This window comes from Brassica napus, chromosome C6, assembly GCF_020379485.1.
Source record: "Brassica napus cultivar Da-Ae chromosome C6, Da-Ae, whole genome shotgun sequence".
Taxonomy (NCBI): Eukaryota; Viridiplantae; Streptophyta; class Magnoliopsida; order Brassicales; family Brassicaceae; genus Brassica; species Brassica napus.
In genome coordinates this window covers 29,767,104-29,777,404 of record NC_063449.1, presented here as the reverse complement: position 1 = coordinate 29,777,404, position 10,301 = coordinate 29,767,104, and the positions used below count along the sequence as shown (strand labels likewise).

Sequence of the window (10,301 nt, the reverse complement as noted above, 5' to 3'; positions counted from 1 at the left end):
TGCCACTAATTACGAAGAAATTATCCCCTTGTATAAGTTCTCTACTGTGACTACTACTCGAGCTTCCATTGCTACAATTACTAATGTTGCTGCATCCTTCAGAAGTAATGAGTTCTTTATCGCTATAAACACTGATGCAATGTTCCAAACTTCTTTCATAGCCCTCACTTTCAATGTCGCCACTCCTCTTAACACTTCACCAAATACTCAAACATTAACTTAAATCTCTTCATAAAGCTCCAACTTTGAGCTAATACACTGTTCTTACATATTCTACATAAAAATAAGAACTTTAACGATGTCGATTACATTGTCAGTATTAAGCATGTCTCTATAAAATCTAAAAACCAAAGATGCCCAAAATATATATTTTGAAGTTACTAAACATGTGGTACACAAGCAGTGAGTGTCATGATATCTCTGGCACAACGAACACTGATGGCGGTTCTGACAACAGAGGCCAAATGCTCTTTCTCAGTTCTAATCACTTCAGCAGCCTCCATACACTGAGAATCAGCAAGGGTCGCAGAGGAAGAAACGGCCATGTCAGTTTTAGCCATCTGCTCATCCTTCCCAGAGATCGAAGAACGTGGTGGTGGAGGCTGCTATAGCAGAAACAGATGCAGCCACACTGGCTATACAGTAACAGCCTTGTGAATCTGAGATAGTTATTGTTTGCATATAACAGTGCTGAACAGCAAGAAGCACATTGTTTCGGGCTTCCTGCAAAATAAACCCATGTAAATACGATTTGGATTATAAATAGTCAACTAATTAAACTTAGAAGTTTCAAGTTATATCTACCGGTCAGTAACATCAACATTCCAAAATCTAACAAAACCCAATAAATTGTAAAAAGGGGATACGTAGATGAGAGTATGCTATGACATATGCCAAGAGATCAGATAACACAAGGTCAAGAATCTAACTTCAATTTTGAGAATATGCGCTAGGAAAACTCTAGTACAGACTCTTTAATTGATTGGACTCTTTTTAATTAGCAAAGACGAAGTGCCTGGAAAAATGTTGAAACTGATAGAAGTGGCTTCTCTCCAACCTAATTTTTTGGAGCTTCGCCTACAGTTTGAACACAAACAATTAAGTACTAATATATCCATCCTCAGAGAAGCGAGCTGAGTCAAAAATAGATAACAATTTAGAAATCAAGAAATCGTCAGAACTGAGTGGGATCTTTTTCACATTCAAAGTAAAGGGTAATCACCGTTAGGACTCCAATAAGTGAAAACAGAAGAGCAGAGTCCCAAAATAATTCGAGAAAATAGCCAAAGTAATGAGCTTTGAGGATGATTCTCAAGGAATGAGGTCTTACCTATTTTATAAGTGCAGATACACCGCTTGGGAGAGGGGTACGAATCATTGAATGAGTGATAGTTAATGGTGTTGAATCAATGCAGGCTGTAATTCCTGAGATGAGATGAAACGATACCAATCACACGAAGAGATGAATCAATACTGAAACAGACGAACCGGCATAGATGCGACGATACAGTCGTCTCTCTGATACTCTTATAGCTTCCATGGATGGTAGGTAGAACTAATCAGATTACACATGAGAGGATGAACCCTGAGTTTTACGGCGGCAACAGTCAGAGAGTCAAAGCACTATACCGGCCAAGATTAATAATTCTAATGTTGATTAAATGGATCCGATTAAAACATCAAATAACAAAATAACCTTTAAAGCCTATCACACGCTGAGTTTTCTCTTCTGTGACACGTGTCGGTTTCACAGAGCATGACTTTGTGATATAGATGCCTATGTGGCGTAACAGGAGAGAAGAAAACCCTTTTATATATATATAGATGATTGGAATTTTCCAGTTTTCAACTATGGATATCAGTATCAAATATCAATTAATTTACCAAGTGTGGGTCAAATCCCACTATGACCATTATAACCTATGTAAAAGTAATCAAATTTCAATTCTATCGCTCATTGCAATTTATCTATATATTCGATTAGTTTCATAAAATACGCCACTTAGACATATTTCATACGGAATAATAAACTGATAAAATATACTAATGTAACTTTATTTAATGTATAATTATTTAAAGAAAATTATTTAAATAAATATTTATTAGTTAGTTAAAAAGGTAAGAAATAGATTATGTACGAAAATTGCATTGAAAATATAGAATAATATTTTTTGAACAAGAAAAAAAGGCTAAAATGACACTTTTATAAATAGAAAAAGTGTAGAATATCTAATATTTCGTCAAAATAAAACAAAATAAACAGCTAATAGAATTGTTGCAAGCATTTGCAATGACAACAGTAAACATTACCACAATGATATTTTGGTTATAGTTTAATACTATCATTTAGAACCTACGTGGACGGTAATTGCATCTTCAGTTATATTTTGGCTCAATGGTTCCGCGGCGTAATCACTCGTTGCTGCTGCTATCCATCTCAGCACAGCAATCAGCATTACTAAAAATAAGACTGTAGTGACGATAACTATTTGATACTAAGTATGTGAAAACTTAACAACTAAAAGAAAAATATACCAAACCCTCCGTTTACACCACTTAAATATATAGTGGACTATATATATGACTAAAAATAAAGAGGAAGGAAATACACAAATACTTCTAGAAATAGAAGAAATGATGAATACAGATCTGGCTGATTACACATAAAGCCCCTCGTATTCACTTATTCTTCTACCCGCGTATGATATATATCCCTCAGCATCACTCCTCATCGACTAAAGACCTTTAGATACTAAAAAAAATTCAATCACACCCAATTAAGATTTAAGAACACCAGAAAAGAAGGAATATAAAGACACTTAGAGCATGTTTATTGTAGGTCTCTTAGGTTGGGTCTTTTAACGTAATATAAGATACAGTCTCTTAGTTTTTAACTAAAAAAGTTAAGAGACGTCTCTTAAATAAGAGATATAAGAGCATCTCCGATGGTGATACCCCATTGGAGTCCTTAGAAAAAGTGTTTTTTTGATTTTTTAATTATTATTTTTTTTTCTTTTTAAGATAAAAATAAAAATAAAAACTAAACGCGGACTGCCACATGTCGTGGGGGTCCACAAATAGTGTAAGAATTCACTAAGAAAGAGTCATTATTTAGGGATTTTAAGGATTGAATTCTTAGCTTTTGGTGGGATCCACTGATTATTTAATTATTTTTTTCCTAAGAACTCCCTCTTAAAAACTGCTGTTGCGGATGCTCTAACAGACCCAACCTAAGACACTTGCAATAAGCATGCTCTAAGTTCTGACAACTTTATCTAAAGTACGCCATGTGAAAATGAACAAAAGAAGAAGAAAAGCCAATAAGTTAATGATCTCTCTTTAACCTTTTCTTAATTTTCACCATGAAGATCCCTTTTCTTTACACCATGAAGATCCCCCCGTATTACTAAAGATCCCACTCCAATACGTATCATTACCATGGCTCTTCTCTTGGGTTGTGCCCGAAAGCTCTTTCATATCTGAAAAAGGGAACAAAACCCTACTTGCTCCATTCATGTCATCAGCATGATTATTATCTTCGGCTCTTTGGTTACTGTTGATGGTGTTATTTCCAATCCCTTGATGATGATCAATGGAGAATGAAAGGTTATTGTTACTCTGTTTGTAATCAGCCATTGTTGGAAACGCTAAAGATGAGTAAAGAACTAAGTTTGAATCCATCATTTGACCTGGCAAGAACGTATTTATTCCTCTTGAAGAGACTCCATTGGATCTTAGAAGCTCGAGAGCTGAGACAGGAGATGATGAAGCGTAGATTGAAGATGATGTATTGGTGTTCCCGATCTTGGGCATATGAAGAAACTGAGACATACCATGATGATGTTCTTGCATGACCAGGAAAGACAATAAGTTGAGATCTTTTGACGCCTTATTAGGGATTTGGCTTGAGAAAATAATTGGTGGGTTTAGATCTAGAAGCTTGGGTTTCGAAGGTGAAGCTAGACGTGTTGAGGATCTCTTGTTCTTTCTTTCACTACAAGGGAAGTGGGTAAAGATAGCATAAGAAGATAGCGTTTTGTATGTGAATGCTATGTTTGGCATGACCCGTAATTTAACATAGCGTTTCCAAATTACAAAGCTATCTACATATTAACGTGAGAAATTTTTAGTGATCGGCGCTTCTGAATATATATTAAAAAGCTATGAATTGGTGAAGCGGGCTAAAAAATTTCAAGTCCCGCGTGACTTACATAAAAAATAGAAAACTGTTTAAGAACAAAAGAAATTATGTTCTTCTTTTATCTTCTGTTCTTTCATTCTCGCTCTCTAGATCTAGGGTTCCAAACTGACCACCTAACGCAGATACAGAAGAGGGAAGAGAGAAGAGAGAAGAGAAAAGAGTGAAGAGAGAGGAGATAAGAGATAAGAGAGAAGATTTTAATCTTCGTCGAAGTCCCATGCGAGCTTTTGGTTTCTCCCTTCGTTGAGCTCTATGCGGTTACATCGGACCAAGAGAAAGCCACCAGAGAAATTCTCCGATCCAGAACCTGAGTCGCTGATTCAAAACTGAAAACCCTAGCCGGTACAGATCCGTTCGAGGTAGTAGTCTCTAGTGGCGCTCTTGTGGTGTCTCTTCAAGCATCTCTTATTCCCTTTGGATCCTCTGTATCTTCAAAACTGCTTTGATATATCAAAATTTTACATGTCTGTTCGCATAGATTTGAAGATGAAACTGGTTAATTTAGAGAAAGAGACCAGGAAATTCAAAAAGGAAATGAAACCAAATTTAATTTTTTAGGTTTTCAAAATTTGGGGGTTTATCTTTCCGTTTTTAAAACGATATTGATCTTCTTGTGTTGTCTTTGTGTTGTTGCTATTGAATATGTTGGGAAGCATATTCCAATTGGCCTTCGTGGAGAGAGTTAAAGAGGATTTCCATGGTGGTGGAAAGGCTACCACTGTACACCCAACAACTTGAACAAAGAGTTTGGATACTTTTGGCTCTCTACCATCAATCTCAGGAGTCATATATCAATGTCAATCTCAGAATTCTACACTTAAAATGTCTACTTTTGATGGTTTTATTTCTTGATATCCTACTGTTTACTCGCAAGTATGTACATGAAAATAAGCTTCTTCATCTTCTTTAGAACTTTATTGCAGAAAACTAAATCTTGTTTAGTCATTCATTGAGATATTTGGTACTTCGTGTGTCTTGTTGTGGTGATGTTTGGGGGAGAAAGAACTAACCATTCCTCTTACTACATTTGTGTGATGTTCTGTTTCCGCTACCTGACTGAAGTTTCTTATTGTTTTCTTGAAGCAAACCAGGGGAAGAAAAGTCTGGAGGAAGCTGTTCATGGATCTTAGTGACTCTGAATGCTGAGAAGGTAGTAAATCTTTTGACTGCACGTGCATATATTTTCATAATTTCTAGATGTTCATGAATCATGATTGTCGTCACATTATAGTTGACATGTATGCTTTTCCTTAGCTAATTATTTTCTTTCTTTTTTTGGGTTTGCTGTAACAACCAAGACGTGGCTGCTTTGAGATTTGAGAGGAATGCGGTGAAATCATTTTCAGTCTTTTGGTACGGTTCCTTCCCATACTTCAAAATTACATGTCAATTGAGAACACTTGTGTTAATGGCTTGTTTCATTTGAGTTAAATTTTCTTGAGTTTTTCCTACTAATTCTCACAGAACAATTTGTTTGATGATACACTACACAACTGGAACCACAGCTCCACCAACAGCCACAGCAAGAAGCAGATGATGGAGTGATGTGGAGGAGATCACACGAGTTGTCATGATTATGGTTCTTCTTGTTCAGATTCTTATGCTTCTTTCTTTCCTTCCTTGTTTGAGCTCTAATTGTTTATGCTTTGTGTTGATTGTAGAAGAAGGAGGACATATGAGACAGAGAGAATACATATGCGGTTGATGAATTTTGTGATGTTGCAGGAATTGATGAAGCAGTTGACAAACTTCAAGAGGTATCTTTTGGCCAAATTACTAAGTTCAAATTCTAGTTTTTGCTCTCATATTGTGTGTCTGTGTATTTTGTTAGGTGGTGTTTTCTATTTGAATTGGGATGTACTACTTGGTGAAGCTCGGAGGCGATGTGGAGGAGTTCGGTAAAGCTCGGAGGCGCGAAGGTTCAATCACCGAAGACACGTGATGGAATCACCACTAATGGCAAATCTTAACATCACAGCATATAGTTACAGAGATCATGATGCTTTGGAAAGTCTTAATTGCTTTGTTCTTTATCTAAACCAGAAAATGGTGATCATGATTACGTGGAGTATAACAACTCTTCCACAACGAGTCCTTGTCAGGATCACTCTCCATGGCTCTCTGCTTAACATCATTTTCCCTTTATAAGTCTGGTGCGAGAAGCTTGACGACAGAGGAGGCAAGACGTTGTGCTGTGGAGATGCGAGTCGTAGTGTGGTGCGGCACTAGGAGATAGAACTTTAAGTTCAGATATTTTAGTTGTAGCTTTAACTTTTTCAAAAATTTGGTTTAGTTTGATTTTAGTTTAATACACTAGTCATATAACCAATTTTAATATACAAATTTTTTAAATATTTTTAATTGTATTTTTTTTTAATTTTTATTAAAGCTATAACAGCATTTATTCTATGTTATCATAAGTATTACATTTGCATAACTAATAAACGCTATTGAAATAATACATTAAAATAGCACACAAAAAGGTGCTATCTAAAGTGTCCGAGAAAAGATTACGGGGAAGATACATCGTTCGCCATAACGCTGTGCTATCTTTCAATAGCGTTTTCCTCATGCTATATATGAGACGTTTTCTTGTAGTGTGAGCTGCCTCCCACAGGGACGTTACGAAGAATGCCACCTTGGGTCCAATACCTTCGACAGCCTTTGCAGAAGTATCTTGGTTGTGTAAGACTGTAGTTGTTGTAATAACAGAACTTCATATTCGTTGAGTTACATATTGGACAGTTTACTTTCTCTTGAGGCCTCGCCTTTCTACTTTCCATCGTAGTAGTCGTATTGTTGTTGTTTTCACCGGGGCCACCGTTGGATGTGGTGGTATTTAGCCTTGTTGTGGTGGAGACGAATGTTTGTTGTTGTTGCGATGTGTTGTTGTTGGTGTTCGGAATCATTTGATCCATTGGTTTAATTTTACGTTTATCATTTCTTGAAAACCCTATAATAATTAAGATATAATGAATGAATCACAAACCATGTCAAATAGAAAAATAATAATTGCAAAACGAGTCTTGAAGCTCGCAAAGATTAGGGTTTGATGAGGTGAATTAAAAGAAATATAAGTAACAATAATTAAACTCAACTGAGAAAAAAGCTAGGGTTTTTGTAGTTAAATTCATCGGTGCTTTAAAAGAATTGATTCGAGAAAGGAAACTAAATCACAAGTAAAAACAATTTGTTTAGACGTGCGCACCAAGAACAAAAGGTAGATAACAAATCATGCCTTTTATCCTTCAATTATCAGCTATAATTAATCACACATAAAAAGGTGATCTTGTAGAGAGAAAACTTTTCAAAAAAAAAAAAACTCCAATCGAGAAATTTGGAAGTTTTGAAACGGATAATCTCCCATGCAAATATTCATATGCATATCCAGATAAGAAAACCATATATTCATACATATCTCTCTCTATGGGGTTTGACATATATTTTATATACAACCAAAGATGCATCGCAAGTAGTTTTGTTCCATGCAAACATACATGTACAATAAGCCCTTTCTCAAAAAAAAAAAAACATACATGTACAAGTATTATATATGTACCCCTCCCCCCTAAAAAAAAATAAAAAATATATATATATGTATCTGACTATGTGAGTTTAGATATATATAGAGAGAAGGAAATAGTTAGAGAAGAAGAAACAAACAGATATGGTAAAGAGAGAGTGACGTACCTCAGTCCACTTCGTAGCATCCATGAACAAAGAGAAAGGCAGAGAAAGAGAGTAAAGAGCAAAGAGAGAATGTTCTGGAGATAGTTTTTTTCTTGGACGTTTGCTTCTTTTGGGGGACGATATGGCTGTATGCGTTACCTTTCACTTTATGGATGATGAAGAAAGCAGAAAAGAGGAAGAAGAAGAAGAAGAGAAAAACCTGCAAAATTTAAATTTAATATCAAAAAGCAAAAGGAGGGTTTGTTGTTTTTGACTAGTGATAATAATAATGTCTCATGGCCGGCCTCTCCGTCTCTAGTTCTTTTCTGGTCCCTTTTTATGTATTTTTGGAGTCAAAAACTGCTAAAAACTTATTCTAGTATGGAGTTCAAAAATCAAGTAAATACATTGAGCATTATCTTTGGATACATTTTTATGGGGCTATGTCCCCGAACCTCTATTTGAATGTTGTTGTCTGAATTTCACTTATATTTATAAAAAAAAACAAATTTAGTTATATACAATATATATTATTTTTTACGATTAGCTATTTCTCGTAGCTTTTAATCAATCAAAATTCTAAAATTAATTTTTTGAATTTTATAATTTATCATTATTATTTAATAAAAATTCATTAAAAATAGAAAAAAAATTATTTCCAACTGACAATAACCATATCCCCAAACTTTTTACTCATACTAATAAAGCATCTTAAATTTTAATTATAAATGTATTATTTTCTGTGATTAATTATTTTTATAACATTTAACCAATCAATATTCAATAAACACAATTATTTTTTTATAAAAATTACAATTTATCATTATTATTTAATAAATACATTAAAAATATAAAAATGTATATTTTTAGACTATAAGCTTAGACTAATTATTGCTCTAAAACATGGATCATGCAATTTTAAATGGAGGGAATATATCTTTATAGTTTTTATTCATGCTGATTACTCTAGTTCCGTGTCGTAATAATACAAAGCCTCAGTGGAATTATGAGTTGTATACTATTCCCGCCCATCCATTTTGGGATTTTATAGGAGTATTTTTTTAGCCTACGATCCGTCAATATCAAAAATCCTAACACGGTAAAAGTTATCATCGCTACATATTAGATATCATAATTGACGTTAAAATATATATACAATACTTTCATCTATTAATTATGTGTAGATTAGGTTACGAAATTCGGTGGCGAACTTGGAATTTTAATTACATGATTAATTTATAATAAATATCTGACTTAAAATGGTCCGTAGAATATATGTTTTCTCATTAAGCTTTTATATAAAGTACTATATATATGTTGAAAATATATATTTAGGTAGTGTGGATTATTTTTCGAACGTAATATTTTATTTTATATTTTATGTTGTTTCGAGGAAGAAAGGGACATAAATTTAAAAATAGAAAGTAAAAGGGGACATATGAAAAATTCACCCTTTATTTCAGTTGTGATTTGCTTTTCGTAAAAGGACCATTATGCATTACACTACATGGCCATATTACATAATACATAAACTAAGAAAATATTGTTAAATGGGTAAAGCTATAACAAATGTGACGTTAATCTGATAATTAAAATAAAAGTTTGTAAGAAGCATAAACCAAAAATCGAGAGCAAAGAAACTTTTCAAACAAATAATACTGCACGAGTTATAATGTTATACATGTAGCTTTTGCGTTAATGATACATTCTAAAATATTAAATCACGTGTTAACAAAACGCAACTATCCATCGTGCAAGAGCTGCATTTTCCTTTCTCAAATAAGAAAAACTATCCATCGTGCAATTTCGTTTACTAAAATGATTAAAATCAAAGATTTTCATAGTATGCTGAATTAATTAAATCATACCAGTTAATTACTATTGGACATCACCATATAGTCGTTTCCTTATAGACATAACAAATTTCTTTGAAAAAATAATCGAAGAAGAAGATAAGCAACAATTTGGTTACATTGCTTAATAGAAAACATTGCGTAAATGCAAGAACTAATTCATAGAGTAAAGCACATAATACACCAGAGAATATCTCTACAAATATATGTGTTATTACTAGTATTGTTTTAAAGAGAAGTTACAAATCTTTTTTTAAACAGAACTCGAACAAGATCAAGACCCTTCTTGACTTGTTCCCCTAGCTTCACACGTCCTAAGATCGAATACAAGATCTCTAGAACCTCTACCCCTCAGCCCTTAGTGTTATTCACTCGCTTACAAGCTTAGCAAACTCCACTCTTATGCTAAGAATACAATTATCTCGACAACCCTAATCCACAGGTTGAGTATGACTATAAATACAATACATCCAAGTAGGATATCCACGCCTATCTACCCAATATTCACTAACTACCCAAATAAGACAAGTTCCCTAAAACTTCTCCAAAGTCTTTTAGAAACTTCCCATCGTGAGATC

The 10,301-nt window shown here is 34.0% G+C and overlaps 2 long non-coding RNA genes across 11 annotated transcripts; one reads left to right on the top strand and one right to left on the bottom strand.

Annotated features, from left to right (window-relative positions):
* Positions 1 to 3,253: 3,253 nt before the first annotated feature.
* LOC106433912 lies at positions 3,254 to 6,555 on the top strand. 10 transcript variants are annotated; one of them, XR_002662314.2, is made up of 7 exons: positions 3,254 to 4,560; positions 4,855 to 5,074; positions 5,285 to 5,351; positions 5,500 to 5,554; positions 5,666 to 5,780; positions 5,863 to 5,958; positions 6,033 to 6,555. It is a non-coding gene; the product is annotated as an uncharacterized LOC106433912 (long non-coding RNA). The 10 variants fall into 10 exon arrangements; XR_007324804.1 differs by having other exon boundaries at positions 3,304 to 4,560; positions 5,707 to 5,780; XR_007324806.1 differs by having other exon boundaries at positions 3,305 to 4,560; positions 4,855 to 5,039; positions 5,707 to 5,780.
* On the bottom strand, positions 6,006 to 8,709 carry LOC111211164. Its single transcript, XR_002662315.2, has 2 exons — positions 7,892 to 8,709; positions 6,006 to 7,154 (listed from the first exon to the last, which is right to left on the bottom strand). It is a non-coding gene; the product is annotated as an uncharacterized LOC111211164 (long non-coding RNA).
* Positions 8,710 to 10,301: the final 1,592 nt, after the last annotated feature.